Source organism: Mycteria americana, chromosome Z, assembly GCF_035582795.1.
Source record: "Mycteria americana isolate JAX WOST 10 ecotype Jacksonville Zoo and Gardens chromosome Z, USCA_MyAme_1.0, whole genome shotgun sequence".
Lineage (NCBI taxonomy): Eukaryota > Metazoa > Chordata > Aves > Ciconiiformes > Ciconiidae > Mycteria > Mycteria americana.
The window spans coordinates 37,038,628-37,053,546 of NC_134396.1; the positions used below are offsets into that span (position 1 = coordinate 37,038,628).

Here is a 14,919-nt window from a genome sequence, read left to right on the forward strand (position 1 = left end):
TGAAAAGTGAGGGAGTTATATTTCACCTTTGTGCTCCTTGTCAGAGTAACAAGAAGCTACAGAAGTCCTTGGGTTAGAGAGAAGAAAGATCTCCTACTTCAACACCCCTCCCGCCCCTCCCTCAGTCTTGAGAGTTCAAAAACCCAGACTGACTCCTCTTTCCTCTGGAATTACTCACCCACCCGTTGTGCTCCATGTTAGCAACTCTGACATGGCAGCAGCAGGCAGCCATCACACTCCATTTCTCACTACCATACAGGTATTTTCCTCTGGTTCCACGGTTGGACATCTTGAAGTGCCTGTAGACATTACTTTGGTAGCATGCAAGCATTCCCCGGGAGCAGCCCATGCCCGGAGTTAGCTGCTGCACAGCAGTCAGTAAGGTGATGTTTAAAAGCACAGTTCACAGATCATTGATATTATACTGATGGATCATTCAGCAATTTAAATTTTATGTGGCTAAGGCATGAGCATGTGACCACATTTCTTGCTTTCCTTTAATTTCAGATTTTATGATTTTTGACAGCATTTATAAAACCCCAAATCAGCCATGGAGAAATTCAAGATCAGACATAGGCTTAAGTTATGTTTTAGTGCAGCTACTCTGATGGTGAAGCAGATTTATAATGAGAGAAACTCATCCAGTGAGGTTTAAGACTGCAGGTATCCGAGTGTTTCATTAGGTAGAAGTCAATCAGATCTGTTGCTGTGAAATCAAAGAACTTGTGAGAATTGGAGGGTTAGTTGTGATGTGCAGAATAAGAAAGAGAGGAACTGAAGCTGAGGAACATTTGTGGTTGGTTTTGTTGGCTCACAAAGAAGGTCTCTTGTTAGCATCAAAGAGCAGTATTGTCCTGTACTTTCAACATACTCAAATTAGTTAATTGATTAGCTAATTAGCTAATTTTTGGCATAAGATTCCATGCAAGTCATGGCATAGAGAACATGCTTCTCTGGGATTCCTGGTGAGGAGACTTTTGGTTCGGTGAGTCACTGACTGAGTGATTATGGCTCAGTCTAACAAGACTAGACCAAACTAGGAAAACACACTGAGAAAACAAACAGAGCTACTGGTGTTCTTTAGAATTGTGGAAGGTGTTCAGAAAAGCCTTAAAAAGCACTTGGTGGTGCTGACCTGTCAAGAAGATGACCACAGCCGTGTAAATAAATCAGCAAGCTGCCCATAGACGGTGGCTGGGCAGAGAATAGTTAGAGAGCTGCAAGACACAGGCGCTGAGAATTGTGAATGTGTTAGAAATGCATATAGATATGCTTTAGTTTCTGGTAATTGCAAAATGAAGGGGTAGGGCTGTGCTTCAACACCAGCACGAGCTTCTGCTTGTACCTGTAGCTGAGCAGGCAACATTGGCTCAACAGGCACGTTATTGTGTGGTAAGAGTTTTGTGCATGGATGGAAGTGGTTGAAGCACAAGTATGCATACTGGCCTGTGACAGTCTGAAAGGCTGATGTTCACAGAGAAAGCCCAAGAGCAGGGCTAGTTTTGTTCATTGCCCGAATAACACCCACTCATACCTGTATGTCTACATCCAACCCTGCTTTTGTGACACTTTTCACTGCATCACACTCATGCTTTTCAGACTTTTGCTTTCTAGGAACAAAATAACCAAAAAAGTCCATTCCTACAGAGAGTGGAACAGAGCCTCCCTAGAGATCCTTGTATTAAAGGCAATTGTTCAGCATCATATGTTCACTAAAATCCTTCCTCCTTCTGGGGAGGAAGAAGGGAATAGATTGTTTTTCGAAGAGTTAAAAAAAATAATGAGATACATGGGGTTGATTCATTAGCAGTTTAGTGTTTGCATTGTTAAATTTTAAAATATCCTACATGCATTAGATGCTATTTTAGTATAATGGCAAAATAATGATTATGTTGTCAGACTTTATTACTATAACGTGCTTACTTTCTTTTTGTGATTCCAGATTCCTTCCCTAATCAACAATCCGTGTATCTATTGACATGTGCAGTGTTATAGCTAGACAACTTCATTGCTACAATGTTCTTTAAAGCTGTTGAAATTTCTTAATGTTTCTTTCTAATTTAATGTCAGTAAAAATTAAACAGTGCATAGTACCTTCTGATTGTATTAGACAGTTTTCAGTGTGGTGTTCTAAAGGCTATGGATCATTAAAAATATTGCATTATTTATGTGACTGTACAATAAAATCACAATTACTGTGCACTTGTGTTACTGGGCTAAATTGAAATGTTAAACATAATAATCCATTCACTCACCAGAAAGGGTCAGTGACTAGTCTTACAGTTAACATTGTACAGCATCTTACTGCTCTGCATGATTAAACAACTGTTAATTTCCCTACTGCCTCTGGTCTGGAAGATTAATCTCTTTATTAACTTTCTAAAAATAAGTTTCCATTACAGAAAGCATGGTACTTTATTAGAAAGGTGCCTGCTTGTGCATACAATATTTTATCTTCTCAGATTTCATCTCAAGACATTGAGTTAATCACTATAACATAACAAGATATGAAGAGTTTTCAATCTGAAAACTGATGGATCACATTAGAAATATTCAGGGAATGGGAGGAAGGGAATTCAGATGGATGAATCAGTGTTACTGGCATGTCAGAGCTGTAGTTTTGATGTGAGAGAATGGGTACTAGCATGTATAGGACTACATTTCTTTATGTAGTCCTATACATAAGAGACTACTTGGTAGTCTCATTTGGAAAGATTTTTGAGGAAAAAAAGCATATTTCTAGCATGATCTTATCTTGTTGTGGTAGCCAAAGGGCCCAGTCTAAATCAGGACCCATCTGTGCTGAGCTGTGGAGGTGCAGCAATAAAATCGTCCCACCTCTGAAGAGCTGCAGTCTGAAGGAACTGGGGAAGACATAACTGAGCTGGGGGATGGAGAGGGAAGGAGCAAAGAAGCGTAGAAGGGCAAGGTCAATTTATTAGAAAGGTGAAGTTTTGCATTAGTTTAGAACTTGGAAATTTCATTGACTTCCAGAAAAGATTAGTGCAAGTGAAGCTGGCAACTTCATTGGCTTCCAGGAGTGTCTTGTATGTCTTCAGGCTTCTGTCATCGTTTGATTCAGTCACAGGATTTTTGGTTGCTTTTTTACTACAACAAATAGCAAGGCACCTAGAATCTATAGGGGGGTTATATTTCAGTACAAATGTTTCCTGCTGTAAAGTTCTACCTACAGTTTTTTAGATCCTACAGTTTGTCTTGGATTTACTAGAAACATCAAGAATAGAGCAAATGAGAAGAAAATAGTTCTGCAGGATACTTGTATATACATAAAATACCTATTAAATAACTTTCTATGAAAATAATTTTGGAATGTGGTATAATTAGTAATAATTAGTAAATGAATACAGAGTAAAGATCACACTAGATTTTTTTTAACATAACTCTAAATGAAAGCTGTTACCTAGAAACATCAAAGGCTGTCTTTTTCATTGAGTTCATGCTTTATAAATCTTGTATATAAGTGTGCTTTGTGCTTAGAAAGACAGCTTCAGCCACACTCATCTATTTACTCTGCTGAAGAAAACTCAAACTTTTCTTTCTCGAGTTTGCATGCTTGTTATATAACTGTAATTGCATTGCTATCACATGCCTACAAATATTTTTCCCCTGCCATTTTCAGTGTCTTTTATGCACAAACCAAAAGCTGTCCTCTCCTTCAATTTTACCAGTTAGGCTTAAATATAGCTTGCTTTCATCATACACTTTTTCTCTTGCTATCGCATTCTTGTGTTCTAAAAAGTCTCCTGGAAATTCTTACAGACATAAGCTGCAGATAAAGTCTCCAATCCTCATATAAATAGCAGCTTGTAGTGCAGTCCAGGAAAAGATCAGCCTCTTATTTTTGTTTTGCACTTCACCAGAATAGATTTCTGTATAAATGCCTCATTTCTCTCTTTTCCCTCCATAAATGTAGAATCTGACTTCTGAAAGGTGACTTAAGACTACACTATGTCCTGAAGTTCTCACATTTAAATGGCAACAGTGCTGGGTTAATCCCCAAGAGACTGTGACTTACTCTCTTTAAGCCTAACAAATCCCACCTCAGCTACGAAAGGCCCTTGATGTAAAATGTCGTGGTGTCTCATCAAAGGGATGAAAGAAGTGATGTGAAGGAGACCACAAGCCAGGGGAGCGTATTTGTTTAGATATCCCACTAACAAAGTCTGTGCTTATCCCATCACAGCCCGTAAGCGTTTGACATTCAGAGCAGGAGGAAAGGATGACCCAGAGGAAGAAGGTCCTTCAGAACCACCTTACACTTTTCAGATTTCCTTGGCTATCAGGAATGGTAGAAATACAGATTTAAAAATATAAACATAAACTGTGCTTAACCCTATCCAACTTAAGAAATTCTAGTTCTGTGGTGTTGTACTTGTGTGTTGTACCATGTTTCTGTTTTGTTCAAAGGGTGAAAAATGGAACCTCTTTACTTGTTTTTCCTAAGTGTGATTGTATAATTACCTGAATCCCCAAATATTTCTGTGTCTCTGAACAGCGATTTGGATCCAGAGATTATGTCAGTTCTTCCACCTGACCCGTTAAAGTGCCTGGGACTGGCTCCCAGCGCTGACATTACCTGTCGGCGTCAGCCCGTAAATCAAGCCCGTCTAAAACACGCGCTGGAGGGATGGCATACCGACCAGACCCTGCCGTTCCCTTCTGAGAGAGGGAAAGCGAGGGATCTGAGAACACACAGAGTCTGAGGAAAGCCAAATGATCCCCAAGGAGAAGCAGAGGACAGAGATGCTCTGGAGACAAACTCTGCATCTGAAACCAATAGAAAGTTTAGGTTCCCTTTCCAGGAAGTTCAGCATACATTGCTGTAAGCCCTTCATTGTTCTAAACTCCCTTTCAGGACTTTTGTCTCTGGCTTGGTTTCTAATTTAAGTCCAGTAACTTAAGGATTGCAGGGCACAGTTGTCTTTTTTTTTTTTTTTAAAGTGGAGATGGCTTATGCAATTAGAATAGTAAGATGTGGTGTACACCTAAGTATTTAGAAATTCCTGAGACAGCAGGTACTTGGCAAAGCATCTGTCACTTTATCTGTCAAAACTTGCTTGGAGTGCCTTGCCACCAGTGATAGCTGGCTATGGAATTAACAGCATTCAGTGGGGAGGTGGAGAAAGAGATCACCACAGATCACTGTATATCATTTGATCTGTCACCGTTTGAAAATCCCACATATTGATGTTCAGCATTTTATTTTTATGAACAGGATTTGCTAGGACCCTGCCTCTCCTTTCTAGCTTGATGCCCACTGATCTGAAGAGAGTCTGGGATCTTTCTTCGTTGCTCTCTAAAAATACACAAATGTGAAACAAGGTATAAATATTTTCTACAGTACTACTATTAAATGTGGACATGGTAGACATTGGAGTCTTTGTGATATTAACACAGCTGCTCAGCATCCAGGCTTCCCAAAGCTCCTGTATTTCAGATACACAGCCCAGAAGCTCACTCCAAAGTTTATGCATCATTCCTTGTAGCCAGCATCAAGAAGTGAACGTCTCTGAAGAGGCAGCTGGGGCTGCCTCTGACAACCAAAGTCACAGGATCCATCCATATGGCTGAATCCCGGAGCTTGTTCTTCCTCCCAGCTCTGTGTGTTTACCTGGCTGTGTCCTGACCCTATGTCGAGGTGAGGCCCCATGTTGCAGTAGACATCAGAGCAGTGAGGGCTGGCTGCTCTGCACAGCAAAGTGAGCCAGGAGCAGTGGCTTTGCCAGCAAGGGCTCAGTTTGATGTCCTGTGCCTGCTTTAACCCCAGGTCCAGTGCAAGGTGTTGTGACAATGTGAAATAATGTGAAGGGGGATTTTTTTAGAACAATCTTTGCTTCCCTGTCCCGTGTTTAGCCCACGGACTGTGAAAATTAGACAGATTGTGCTGGAGCAGAAGGTAAGGCTGCTATGGAAAGTTCACTGGAGATAAAGAGCTTCTCTCTCCACCTAGGAAGGATACTTGGGGGAGATGAGATTTTTTTTCTGTATGTCAAGGAGGGTGCTTGGTTCATGCCTGAGCTTTGTGTCTTCCTTCAACTCATGCCTCTGCAGTAAACATGATATCAGACATGAAAGTAGAAGAGGAACCAATTTACAACTGGCTTCTAATCTCAGTACTGAAGAATATTTTTACTGTAAAACATAAGCTGTCCTGGGTCAGCTGGAGACTGTCCAATAGTTTTAGAACTCTGTGCTTAATTTCTATTGCTCTTTAAAGCTATTACAAGAGAGGCAGGACATAAATCTATGTTTATTAAGGCAGTGTCTGTATGTATTACACTTCTATAGGCCTGAGACTGTGTGTTACTACAAACATGATAAGTAATTTCACTGAAGCCCTGAAAAAAAATCTTGATTTTAAGAATTGTCCAAAGAGAATTCAGCCCAAAACTTATTTAATGTATACTTGCATCTATAACTTGAGAAGTAGGAACCTCTGTAACTTAAGAAGTAACTTAAATCTCCATGACTGAGATGGATCCAGCCTCTTTTAGAAAGGGAAGTATTGATATTTTGGCTTTATTTCCTGTAATTGCCAAAGATAAATTTTTGCTTCAGTGTTTGTAATAAGCTTTATAGGTATTTGAGCACAACTGTCCTGTGCTCGTGCTTGATAAGCTTATATTACTGGCAACAGCAGACAGAGTAAATAGGTCTGTAAAAATCTGAACAAAGCAGAGACATTTGTAGATGTAAAGATAGCTATCATAGAATCATAGAATCATAGAATCATTAAGGTTGGAAAAGACCTCTAAGATCATCTAGTCCAACTGTCAACCCACCACCTCCATGCCTACTAAACTTGAACTTATACGTGCTCTAAATTAATAGTTTTTAAAAGCCAGGTGTCAGTTTCAGCTATACAGAAAGAAGTGCTATCAATAATGCAGAATTTTTCTTTAGAATGGATATGAAGTTGCTAACGGTGCATCTGTACAACTGTATATGTATTCCTGAAGTAACGTGTGCATGTGTGGTATTGGCAAGGCTGGGTGTCACAAAATGGGTAGTACAGGCACTGGAAATATGGAAATAGTCACTGTATTTATTAAAATCTAGTGTAGGATTTTCATAAAGTTTTAATATCTTATAATATCTTAGAATCTTTACTATAGCTAAGGAAGCTGGTGAGAAAAGGGATACAGTAGGTGTTTCTAAGTAACACTATTGGCTCTAAAGCTGTCTTGAAAAAATTTTACTTATGTCCTGACTCTGGAGTAAATGCAGATCTGTGGCCATGCCTGAGGATGCTACTGCTTAGGATGGGCTACACCAGGATGGCCTCACAGCCCCTTGGTATTCAGATCTTGGGCTACCTGGGGTCAAGCCTCGCTTCTGGAAACATTCTTGCTGCTGAAACTACCAGGGATTAACAATCACATCTTCTCTTTCCTCTGCCATAATTCTCTGATAGCAAAAAACCTCTGCCCATCGTAGCTGCTATTGTTTGATCCTCCACGGGTGGCTATTTCATACTTGGGTCTCAATGTTTCTTAGAAGTAAATTATGACTGCAATAACTGATTTCAGGAGTTAAATCAAAGACCAAAGCAACATCTCCTTCTTTAAAAAAAAATTATCATATAAACACGATACTCAAGCCTCATTTTTTAGAGAAAAGTTAGAATCTTCCACCCAAAGCTCCACTCTTAAGCTTGACTGAAGCACAGTAATTCTCAGCCAGGCCTGCTATATGGAAAACAAAGTGGACTAAGGTTGCTGTGATACTAAGCTTTCTTTAAAGCACCTGTTTTATTATTAATATACTTTTAATAGCATCTCTCTGATTGTTTTACAGACTGACTACAACTTAAGTTAATGCTGAGACATTAAAAGCTTGCCTTTTAAATTTTTAACAAGAATAAAAACGTACACAGAGCATAGACTTTATTGAACTATCTGGATCTGATGTGAAAACAAGCTAATACCATTTCACACTTTGGTTTAAATATTTTATTGGAAGTCACAGATGCTTCTGATGATTTATATTTTTGTGACCACTGTTCCCTGAGTACTCTAAATGCCAGTTAAGTTTGAGAGGCTTCCAAAAAGCTGAGACCAACTTTTCACCTAGGTGAAACATACTGGGAAAATGAAAAGTGGAAATGAATTAATTTAAATTGTAGTTAATCTGCCCCCTCCCCCCTAAAAAAAATCCAAAAACCCAAAACCCAACACTGGAGGGAAATGGAAGCAGAAGACAGAAAAATAAAGAGAAGTAAAGTTGTCTCCGTAGTTTGAAATACTGTCTTTCTTTCCTGGTGTCTTGCAGAAAGCTGCAGTGAGCTGGTGGGCTAAAAACTGTCAAGAAATTCTGGTTTGAGCAGTTTGAGATCTCCAGGCATTTTTGACTGGACTTATCACCTGGCTGTGACTTAACTGCAAAAGTGGAAAGCAGGTTACTTGGTAGTGTGAGTTTGACTTTTAGCTGTTTTATACTGTTACAGTTGTGCACTTTAGGAAAAAAAAAAATCTGCTCCTCTGGTTAAAGCACAACTTGTTATCCATTGTTTTCTTTTTTCCCCTGCTTCAGTTTTATCTGCTAAATCCCATAAGTGCGAGGAATTGGGCGTGGCAGAACAGTAACTTTGACTTACTCAAGTGAACCACAGAGTCAAAGCCTCTTTTGAAAATTTAAAACATTGTATGTGCCAGGTGTACATTGCAGTTTATGAAACCTCCTTTTGCTGATTTTCTTTCAAATAAGTAGTAATGATTTTATATAATTTTCTGTGTGCTTTTAAGAAAATGCTACGCAACTTCTCTTTTCCTTCTTTGAGCAACTGTAGAAATCTAGAGCTTTAAGAATATGAGATCATGTTGGTAATTTCTAATCTTGCCCTCCCTCAGTTCATTCTCCTCCTCCTGAACTGGTCCACACAACTACAGGGGACCTCAGGAAATAGAGAGGTCTAACATCACAGGCTTGAAGAACTGCACCACCTCTCAGCCACCATCAGGATTTGAGGAAAAATGTTGACTGTCACTCCAGATCTCACAGCTGAATCTGGAGGACCCCAGCTGCCAGATTTGGGACCTTCTGGGATGAGCTGTGCCTCAGGTTTCCTTTGCAGACACCAGAACCGCAAGGCGGGGAAGACATGGCTGATGTGTCTCCAGTGCCTGGAGCGCATGTGCCGGCAGGAGAGCTGGGAAGAGAGCCTGCAGTTCCCGACCAAGAGATGGCTCAGGCGGTCTAGTGTTGCCCTAAAGGCATGCACCAAAGGGCGCGCGTGTGAGCCACAGATGTTCCTAATCAGTCAATCTGTAACGCAGAAGTATCAGTTATCCTTTACTACCCCACTGAAAAAAAGCTGCAAATTTTTGCACGTATGACCTGCTCCCGTGCACCTATGACCTGCTCCCATGATTATAGATACAAGGATATGCCGTACCTTACATGTTAACAGAATTATTGATTAGAGAAAGACAGTGAGCAAAACCTAAATATTCTGTGCTTTGGCAATCAATTTTTTCTCTGCATGTTAGATAGAACACAAGGTAGATCCAGGAAATTGAAACAGCTCATTTGATGCACTGCTTTAGTAAACTTATCCCCTAACAACAACTAAAGAAATAGGTTTATTCCCTTCAGAAATTAGAATCTCTATCCAGCTCAGAACAGAGGATGACTTTTGAAAAAAAAAAGCAAAGTATGGCAGAGGAACAATACTTCTGACTATTGCAGTGAAAACACAGTTATTAACAGAAGTGAGCTTGCTTTTCTTTTCTTTCCTCTTTCCAGTTTGGCTGTAATGAGCAGTGTTCAGAGATCATGGATTGTTTTACACTGCTGATATGTCAAGCCAAAAGAGAAGGACAGCTTCTGAACCAGGACCTGCAGCAGCTTCCAAGTGTGAGTCACAGTCACTGGGGTGTCCATTCTCCGCATCTTCTGGGAATCAGAGAGTCGAGTAGGCTTGTCACAGACATCAGCCCTACCAGGAAGCCCTGATCTAAAACAAGAAATGACAGAGATCAGGGGATGATCAACCAAAAAGACTGCAGACAGCTGCAAAAGTAACTGAGTTTGAGCTGTGAATACTTAGCTGAGAAGAGATAGTAGGTATTATTCACCCATTTGCTATCACCATTAAACAAAATGCCTAGAAATACAGAATAAAGGAATCAATAGGAATATGTCAGCTGTGCTCAGCCTCATAATGGAAAATGAATGAATGAACATATCACGTTACAGAAGAGTGGTGATATGAGAGGAGTGCGAGTACTGTAGGGGACACACAGAAAGCCTTCCTATTTCTGGTGAGGGATTAGTGGCAGCTACTACCTCTTAGCATAGTCTGGTGCAATCTGATGCAGTTCACACCTTGCCACCAGGTACCCACCAACATAGTCTCTGTGCTTTTCATCCCCGAAGACTGAATAATTGGGGGGGTTTTTGTTTGCTTTTTACACTATGCCAGGAATCCCAATAGCATTCTTCCACTTTCCCTTAATGATGGGAGCTTATATCTGTGCCAAGCAATTTGTGATATCATTTGTAGGAGTGGATGCCATCCAGAATGTGCTACACTAATGCCTCATCTCAAGAATACCAGTAGTACAGTGACTTCCTTTTAATTAATTATGATGTCAGCTTCGTGTAGGAGGCCAGCTCGCAGCCTGTGAGCCAAACCTCCGGGTTTCTGACCCAGGAAAGAGAATCACACCATGCACAGGCAAGCAGTATTTGATATAGTTATAAAAATTTCCATGAGTTTGCTCTCTCAAGATAGAAACCTGATCAAAACTTACGGGAACTTTTATTTCTTAGTGTTACAAGGTCCGGCCTGCACAGGATAATAGGAATGCTGTACACACAAAGCATGGGAATGTGCCATTAGAAAACCCATTCTGCTGAATGAGATTTAAATTGTCCCAAATTATTTCTAACTATTGAAGGTGAATGGGGTACAGGGGTGGAGAAAAAATTTAATGAATTGTTTGGAGATGGTGTTAATTTCTCATAGTTTAGTTGCATACTGTAATAAAGATCTAAAAAACCTTAGAAAGAGAGTCCATCAGTTCCCCTGAAAGTTGCAGGAGAATCTCACTGGCTTCACACTGGTCCTGTATGACTGAAGTTCAATTCTGATCCTGCAAAAGTTGGTGAAAATTTTCTCATTGGTTTCAAAGCAATCAGAATGTCCTCGATAAAGTGTAATTAGGGATGTTGATTCTGTGGCTTCCTGTGCTGTAAACCACACCTCTCTTTAGTCTGCTGGGAGGACTTGTAGGAATGTTTTTCTTTGGAGATAGAGGCTTCATCCATAGGACAAAATGATGCTTTTAGAAAATACTTCTGTTTGCAAAAAGGAGTAAAAATTAACAAACAAACAAACAAACAAACAAACAAACAACTAATAAACCAGCTCATGCATCTGAGTACAGTAACCCAGCTGGTTCTGGGTTTGTTCCCTGGCTCTGAACTCAGCTATACTTTCTTGGGAGGTTACTCAGCACTGCATTTGGGTGCCTTGATGACCTCTCTGAATTTGGGAACTGGGACTTCTGAGCCTGTGGGTTCAGCGAGGGAATGCTTATTATCTTGGCAACTCTTTCTGACCGGAGCCATCCCATGGGCCCCACTGGTTTTGCTCTGGTCACCCACCATTCAGCACCATGACTAAAGGTTACACAGGTGAACCCTCAGGAGTGCCTGGAACTCAGTGCCTTAAGTAATTGCCTTTCATTACAGGGGATAATCGCCACAGTGTTTCTTCAGCCTCACAGAAAATAAAATTAAATGGCTAACACTTTTGCCTATTTTTTCCAATATCTGTGCCTCATTGTGATCCCAGAACTCCCCTCCAGTATAAGGTAACACGTACCCAGGGCCTTTCAGGTGATGAAATGAATGATTTACAAAGTCTAGGATTTCTCCAAGGCATATATTTTGTATTCACGCTCATCCTTGTCCAGAGGTCTTTAAATGGCATATAGCCAACCTCTTCTTTCAGCAATCCAGCAACAATACTTGTTTCTATATTCAGATACAACTTTTCTTCAGAAATTGCCTCCATTTTGAGACAGAAGTAAAAACTCTTCTGCCAAGATCACTTGCCTTCATACTGAATTACGGTATATGTTCTTTTGCTTGTATGGTGAGAAAAATATTTTGAAGACTGTGTGTCTTGGTAGTCCCTGATGACAATGGCCATAAAAATGTAATTAAGATGGGTAGGATATCATTCCCGTAGTTTGCTATGACATTTATAATATAGTGTAGTTTAGAAAATATACTATGGAATATTGTCTGGGATATTGTCAGCAAAATAAGATGTTTTTACTAAACAAAAGTGGCAAGAGGAAACCTTTGCCTTGAGATGAGCTAGGTTAGCACCTCTGTTTCCCTGGTTATATCTTATTGCCTCTGCTTGTTTTTAGAGGAGTTACCATGACACAAAAGTAGGGTAGTTCGTTGTTGAGTCAGGCCTTTTGTTTTTTTGTATCTTTTGTGAGGAGCACAGTTTTTAGTGCCATTATTGCCAGACAAAGAGATACTGACACCGTCGATAAAGATAGCTTTGCAGGCTCAGCACAGCCTGATTTACTCTGGTGCCCCAGGCCTCTATTAAGAACACTCCAGTGTTACTCTTGTGTTTACAGATGGCATACTACTCTTATTATTTGCTCTGTTTTCCTTTAAGCAGAGGTCAAAATGCTGCTGTATTTCCTTATTACTTTGCATTTCTCAATGTTGTCACACTCCGCAGCCAAAAAGCACGCAAAACCTCAAAAGAATCCACCTCCTTGGACTGAGATTGAGCTTAAAGGTCAAATGGTCAATGATGTGCCTGCAACAACCCATTGGGCAATTTTCCAGTTAGGTACATGCACTTTCACAGTGTCTGAAATCCAGCAGGGCCAATGTACTACCACATAAGTAAAAAGCTAAGGGATGCTCTGGGAGATAAGAATTTGTCTTCTATAAAGGGAAGACATCCAAGAAATGGCACAGGAAAGGGAGTGGACTTTACTGAGATATGAATTGCTCCTTCATTTTTTCCCCCACTACTCCAGAAAGACAGTAATTTTTTTAAATGCAGGAAAAATTCTGAAAAATTCGCATTTAGCAAAATGGCATACAACCTGGACTCAACCCTGTATTTATGTAAACGTGGAAATTACTTGAAAAAGAAATGTTAGGTCCAGGTTTGGAAATTAGAACATCAGATATTATGATTTTGGGCGTCATTAGCATAGAAGATTAGAATATTAGCATGCCAATGAAAGTCTGTTCCTTACAGCAGTGTTTCTAGTGCTTTATTTAATGTGATTTTAGATGTGCCAAGTATTGGTGCTTCCAGCGATTTTCTCTTGGGAGACCATTCTACAGCCTAATAATTATAACTCTGAGGCAAACGGTCTCTTCGTTCTTCCCTGCCCTTGCCAACTGAATGCTATCTAGTAATGCACTTAAGCCAGCTGTGTGTTCAGGTCTCTTTGTAGGTCCTCCAAGACGCTCTTGATTTTGTGAAGTCCCCTTGTGTTTAGGCTCAAGTAGGAGGCATTTCCAATTTTTTTTTTTTATTTCCCCAGAATACGCTCTACTCACTTTATTCCAATTCCTTTTGAGTGTCAATTGAACAGTCTGCTCAGTTTAACTGAGTCACCAGCATGGATAATGCTCAGGATGTGCAGACGATCGTTAATGCACATGGTGACTCCACAAAACCATTGTATCTTAGAAAATGGAAGAAATCCCATCCATTTTAATAAGGGATAGCCTGCTTTTTACACTTTTGTACAAGTTTTTGATCAGGACATTGGTCTTCATATGCCTCTGTGAATTCTCAGGAATCATCCCAGATATTCAAGAACTTAATTCAAAAGCAAGAACAGTCAAAACACATTTTCATGGATGCTGCTTTGCTTGCAGAAGCGTGTGATTTCTGTTTTGTCAGCTTTAAAGTGTTTGCATTATTGTGCTTATGGTCTGCATTTCTAGGTCAACAGAAATAACACATTTAGTGTTAGTGAGTTGATCTTAGATAATTTTTACAAAATACTAGCTGGACCAGTGTCTTCTGGGATAGTGCTGCCACACTAATTCTCTTAATGTCATAAATATATGACATAGGCTTCTTAGACTATAAAGGTTTATGTGCTTGGGAAGAATAATCCAATGGGTATATCTTACTGTAAACAAATGTGTTTTACATATTTGTCATAAAAATAATCTATTAATAAATGAATCACAAACTAATTTTTTTATACCATCATTTATATACGATCTGTGCTACCACTGTTTACATTTACTTCTTATGTATCTTACCTTTAAAATTAAATACAAATTTTAGAAATCCAGGTACAATTGAGTAAGCAAGGCAAACAACTTCTTTTAACATCAGGTCAAAAAAAGAACAGCAAACAGCAAATCAGACAGTCCTACAAGATTTTAAACCCTCGTGCAATTTGCGTATCATCTTAATGATGATATAAGCTTTGCCTATCATCTTACTGATCATACTCTTAGTACTTCCATTCTTGCTTTTCAGAATAGTGACACTTCTTTCCACATGCAGCTAAGTCTATGTTGGCCTGCCGTGTCAAACGAGCTCCTGAAGCAATATCTGAAGATCAGAGTTTTAACGACAATGACCTGAAAAGATTTTTTGGCATTCAGCTGTACCAAATGTGTAGAGCAAACTCAGCCCCAGATTTTTGTTAGTTCTCTCACCACATAGAAAGTTACACTGAAGCTGCAGTGAACTTTCACGTGCCCAGATTTATCAAACCACAGTAATTACCACCAATGTACTTCAGTTCTTTGACCCGTACTCTGCGGTCAATTAATAAATTGACAATCTGTTAGGCTGTTTCACACTGGGATTGAGTAAGGATGACAAGGAGAGGGCCCTACATCAGTGGTTTCCTTTCAAAGTACACTTAAATA

The 14,919-nt window shown here is 39.7% G+C and overlaps 1 long non-coding RNA gene across 8 annotated transcripts in view; it reads left to right on the forward strand.

Annotated features, from left to right (window-relative positions):
* The window catches only part of LOC142421738 (uncharacterized), a 37,900-nt gene extending 23,680 nt beyond the window's left edge, over positions 1-14,220 (forward strand). For 5 of the 8 annotated variants that reach the window (XR_012778964.1, XR_012778965.1, XR_012778966.1 and 2 more), the window contains 2 exons: positions 260-383; positions 1,943-6,253. This is a non-coding gene — a long non-coding RNA (uncharacterized LOC142421738). Of the gene's footprint in view, positions 1-259; positions 384-1,942; positions 6,254-8,292; positions 8,432-8,870 lie in introns of those variants that run through there. The other 3 variants (XR_012778968.1, XR_012778969.1, XR_012778970.1) reach the window with 3 other exon arrangements.
* The last annotated feature ends 699 nt before the right edge of the window (positions 14,221-14,919 follow it).